A 6,000-nucleotide genomic window follows, 5' to 3' on the forward strand; every position below is an offset into this window, starting at 1 on the left:
ATCTCTACAAAAAATAGAAAAATTAGCCAGGTGTTGTAGCATGTGCCTGTAGCCCCAGCTACTTGGGAGGCTAAGGCAGGAGGACCACTTGAGCCCAGGAGTTTGAGGTTGCTGTGAGCTAGGCTGACGCCATTGTACTCTAGTTTGGGCAGCACAGCAAGACTCTGTCTCAAAAAGAAAAAAGAAATCCCAGAATTTCCTGGTTGCTTTGCTACAAAAATTCAGTATGCTGTTTGTAAGTTTTATCTACCTAATTTAGGCTAATTTTAATATAGCCTAAATGAACAAAGGATTTTGTTGAGTTGGAGCAATATTTAAAAAGTGTCCAATACAACTTAAAGAGTAAAAATGTATTTTATTGTAAGTTGTCTTTTGTCCATCCTTCTATGAATTAGAGCTGAGGATTACTTTGTTACCTCTACTCTTTATGTATGACACTCACTCTTGAAATGATAAGACTTTCTAGAATCCTTACCTAAGTTTAAATAAACTCTGAAAAATCACTTGTTTAATATTGCTTTTTTTGCCATATGCTGTCATCTATTCTGATTTTATTTTTTTACCCACAGTGACTTCTTGGGAGAACATTACATGGGTGGAAATAACTAATTGCTGGCTGATTGATTATGATCAAAGAGTGTGTGTTCTGAAGTTGGAGGTTGAATAAAGCCAGTGCCACAGCTCTAAATGGGGTGTACATGTGGTTGATTGGATAGAGAAAAAACCCAATCCACTGCAGACAGGGCCAGGTGAGATGCCTTGAGGCTTTGGACTATACTGCCGATTCCTAATTTACATAGATTACTTTGAAACTGACTGTAAACTAGTTAAATGGTTGGCGAGTGATAAAATATGAAGAAAATAATAAATGCATACTAGGTGGCACAAAAGATTTAGAGGGATTTGTATTAGCTTTGTAACCAGACCGACATGTGGGAAATAAAATTTATCGTTGCTAAACATTGAACATTACTCCTGAGGACTAAAATAATGAACACAGTAAAAATAAATAGCATTGAACTAACTAGAGCAGTAAGACTTGCAAAAAAGTACTCCAGAGAGAGGAAGGAAGGGTTTTTCTCCGACACTGTCTAGATAACATAACGCCACAAATCAACTAAGCAATAGCATTAGGCTAATTATGCCCAGATATCAGGTCGAAGTGTTTAGTAATAGCCAATTTATTGACTCTTTCCTCCTAAATTCCTAAGGAAGCATCAATATTTATTAAAATATACGTGTCAAGATTTTATATCTGTAAGCTTTTAAAAACATAGCAAAAATTATAATACAGTTTGGATTGGAAAAGATTAGAAAGGTTTCAATTCAGCGTCTGTGTTGAGTGTTGAATAAACCCATTAGAACTTGAGATATTGCCTTGGAAAACATGAACGACAACAAAGAGTATTAGTTCAGGAAGTAGCCTCTCTGGGAAAGAGCTGGAAACTTATCATTAGAGACGTTCGAAATCGACATAAAATATGCCAAGCAAATTATAATATTTTCTCTCTGATGTTATTCCTAATGTACCTAGTGAAAAACATTTATTTTATTTTGTCAATGTGTTTTTCTCTCTCAGTTTACCATTTAGTACATTACAAATCAGTTTTAAATTTCACGGTAAACACAGTCATGTTTTTCAGTGTCTCCCCAACAGGTCCATATAGTCATAGATTAATTATTGAGGACAATATCAGATTTGTCACTTACCTAGGTATTGAGTTTCAAACTGTACCTCTCTTTAGGAATAAGATCAGTTTTTCTGAATGTCCTACTAAACACATTTGTCTTTCTTCATCAAGGCAGTGTGAATAGCCATTCTATTATGTCTTACTGATGCACAGAGGTCGATCAGTCTGATTGAAAGACCTCAAAAGCTGTTGTAATGCCTCATACTGGCAGCGACAGATCAAGGCCTTATGCTGTGGAGGGGCTTCTAGCTGTGGTGCTGCCCCCGCCCTTACCAGGATGCTCTCAGAACTTTCTTTTATCCATCCAACCAGCAGGCATTGTTGGCGCCAAGAGCTAAGAATCTACGTGCTGCCCCCTGGTGGTCAATCTAAAGCAAGACTCGGAGAGCTTTTCCTTAACAGGTCAGGTAGTTAAGTATTTCAGACTTTATGAGGTAAAATTGAATGTATTAGGTAGGTATTTATGTAACACTTAAAAATGTTACCATTAGAAAACGTAACATTCTTGAGGGTGGTACAAAAGCAAGCGGCGGGCTGTGGTTACCCACACTTGCTCTGGAGGAACAGCATAAACAGATAATCACACTCCAGTGTCAGAGCTGTGATGACAGAAGTAGGAGGTGAAAAAATTCATCTCAACTATCTTCTTTCTTGAACCGACCCGACATTTAGGTTAAGATAGCCTGTCTGGGCTGTGCGAGAGCCCTTTGCCTCGCCGGGGAACCTGGAGAGCCCCCGCGGGGACGCTCTTTCCAGGCCCCCCCCATCTCCATGTTCCTCGCTGTGTGTTTTCTTTGACCTCTAACCGCCCTTCCCACTTGCTCCATGAACTCTTTTACTGGGGAGGAGAGAGGAGGCCTGGGGGAAGGGAGAAGAGAAGGAGGAGGCCAACAAGAATTTTAATTTCCCAGGCGCCAATATAATTACAGAGCAGATACAAATCCCTCCAAATCTTTTGTGCTGCTTTATATGCATTCATTATTTTCCTCATCTTTTTGTCACCAGCCAACCATTTAACTAGTTTACAGTCAGTCCCAGGGAAATTTATGTAGATTAGAAATCACCGATCTAAACTGAAGCCCCGAAGACATCTTACCTGTTAGCATGTTGATAGATGTTGTGTTTTAATAAATTCACTTTCTCTCTATCAGAAACCAAGCGCCAGCTGCACAGCCTCTCTTATCACAGAGGCCTCTGAACTGCCCTAAGTGTGGAATATGGACAATGGGAAAGCCTTATATCAGATTATTCTGGAGTTTTTCACCACCTACAGCCCATCATTTTGGAAATTTATTTATATAGGTAGAAGGAAAATATCAAGAGCCTAAAAATTGTATTTAATTCTGTTGCATTTTCCTTCCCTCTGATTAATTTAATTTTCCTTTTCCTTTGAAGTTGTGGTTGAATTAGAATTTTTTTCTTTCAGAATTATTAACACATGCCATTTCTGACAGATAGTTTACTTCCTATGACAATCTTTGATTCTTTTCACACTTAAATGCAGTTCATATTGAATACATGGTTGTTACTATTAGTGTTTGTTGTTAACGTGACAGTTTCTCTTTGGAATGTATAAGGGTATGTACATATTCTAGCATAAGACATTTTTTTTTTTTTATTTATTTTTTTTTTTTGAGACAGAGTCTCGCTTTGTTGCCCAGGCTAGAGTGAGTGCCGTGGCGTCAGCCTAGCTCACAGCAACCTCAAACTCCTGGCTCAAGCAATCCTCCTGCCTCAGCCTCCCAAGTAGCTGGGACTACAGGCATTCGCCACCATGCCCGGCTAATTTTTTATACATATTAGTTGGCCAATTAATTTCTTTCTATTTATAGTAGAGACGGGGTCTCACTCTTGCTCAGGCTGGTTTCGAACTCCTGACCTCGAGCAATCCGCCCGCCTCGGCCTCCCAGAGTGCTAGGATTACAGGCGTGAGCCACCGCGCCCGGCCAGCATAAGACATTTTTTCTAAAACATTCTGACCAGTGTCATGTATGTACCAAAAATGATGCACTTGTTGATTTGAAGTCTGGTCAAAGCAAAATGAAAAGTGGTGGGACAGGGATGGTGGCTTGAGCCCGAATGATGACTATTATGGGATACACACATGTGTGAGCTCATCTCCTCATCCAGCAGGGCACTGCTGCCAAGAAGTCTTTTTGACTTCCACAGGTACCAGGTGAGCACTCATAATAAGAGAGAGGGAGACGGGCTTGACAAGCTTGATCCATTGTCAAAACCATAGTCACCGCCACGTGTGTGTCGGTGACATAGGGGACAGATGCCTGTCACTTAGCCTTCTACCTGGCCAGTCCGTCACAGACTCATGTCTGGGTCGTAGAAGACAGAGGAGGCTTTGAATACATTTTCTGTATGTGGAAGGTGATACTGAGGATTTGGACTCTGGCAGACACTGGCAGCTGTCCCTCCACCCCCAATAGCCACTTCCCCTCCTTTATGCAAACACAGTCTTGTTTTTTATGGGGGTGGCCTTCTGCCCAGCTATGGGGGCAAAAATCATGATTGGTTTAAGTCATTAATGGCAATCTTATTCCTTGGATGGTCTCCCTTTCCCAGAGCTCCTGAAGCTAGTACAACCATGTGCTGTTATGCTCAATGCTATGTAAGGAGAAAGCTGCAGGTGGGCTTCTGGGAGAAACTCTCCTACCTTTTCACCCATTTGATGTTGAGTGAAGATGTGTGGCTTGACCGGTAGCAGTCATCTTGTGGTCAAGAGGTGACATGCCCAAGAATGAAAAGCTGATAGAGAAGAATGGCAGAGTTGAGACAGAAAGAAATGAGATGGTGCATGGTGTGGAGGAGGCCTGCACCACACTGGGGGCGCCATACCCCTGGACTTACTGTACTATGAGATAAGGAAATGCTTTTATTGCTTAAGTTATTGTTTTTTTTTTTTTTTTGAGACAGAGTCTCACTTTGTTGCCCAGGCTAGAGTGCCATGGTGTCAGCCTAGCTCACAGCAACCTCAAACTCCTGGCTCAAGCAATCCTGCTGCCTCAGCCTCCCGAGTAGCTGGGACTACAGGCATGCGCCACCATGCCCGGCTAATTTTTTCTATGTATATCAGTTGGCCAATTAATTTCTATTTATAGTAGAGACAAAGTCTCGCTCTTGCTCAGGCTGGTTTTGAACTCCTGACCTCGAGCAATCCGCCCGCCTCGGCCTCCCAGAGTGCTAGGATTACAGGCATGAGCTACCGTCCCCGGCCCTAAGCCATTGTTGATTGGGCTTTCTTTTTCATTCAGATCCTTGAAGTCAAGTGAGTGTAACATCAAAATGGAGAGAGACGCATTTGTTTACTTCACCACAAAGCTTGGAGGAGTTTCGGTACTTCAAGGGCTCGTTGAAGGGGTAGTGGAGAGCAGAAAGGGGGAGCGTGTCAGGCCAGAGGACCCATACCCAGACTGTGCAGTGCACGTGCCAATGGAGGCAGTGGTCCCCGTGGCTGTGGCAGCAGTGTTTGGTGATCCCAGCAAGAAGGGAAGATGTGCCAGACTGGAGTAATGTGAGCGGCGTCACCTGGCAGATGTAGTGGTCCCTGGTTGACACTGGGGTGCCTCAGGTTGCAGAAAGAGAAAAAAGAAGCTATGGTACACAGTAGATGAGTAGGTGGCCGATTTTACTTGTTTATGAGCACACATGAGACATCCTTGGTATATTAGAGAGGATAACCTGATACAACACATATGCCCCAAAGGTTTAATGGCTCAAACACAACAGGAGTTTATATTTTGCTTACATAACAGTTGTGAGGGGTTGAGTCATTGCACACCTGCAAGGCCCCGCGCCCCCAGTGAAGCCGGAAGCAACATCCAGGAAGGCTGACCAAGACGTCCGCTTCTGGAAACTGTTGCTTTCTTGCCTGCGCCATGGAAACTGTTGCTTGCCAACTTCGCATTGTTTGAACCATTGTATAGTGGGGCTACCAGCCAACCAATCATGTTAAAGGTCAATGCATGATCCACGCGTGATCAGCCACTGCATAGCGTATGCACCATAGGGATAAAAGGCACGCTGCAACCCCGGTCGGGGTCCTTGCCTGCGAGAGTGGCCACTGCGTTGGTGCTCTGGGGCTTGGACCCTGGCAGGCTAGAAAATAAACCTCCTCTTGTGTGATTGCATCCTCGATGTCTCTTCTTTTCTGTCCGGTGGGGCTGTGGAAGGTCGGTCCCTAACACAGTCTGGTGGCCAGTGGATGGTTCTCTCTCTATCTGGCAATTTGGGGGTCCGGGAGACTTCCATGTGGATTCTCTGCATTTCCCTGGGACTTGGTTGCTATCGGCATCCAGCT

Source organism: Microcebus murinus, chromosome 10 (assembly GCF_040939455.1).
Source record: "Microcebus murinus isolate Inina chromosome 10, M.murinus_Inina_mat1.0, whole genome shotgun sequence".
Taxonomy (NCBI): Eukaryota; Metazoa; Chordata; class Mammalia; order Primates; family Cheirogaleidae; genus Microcebus; species Microcebus murinus.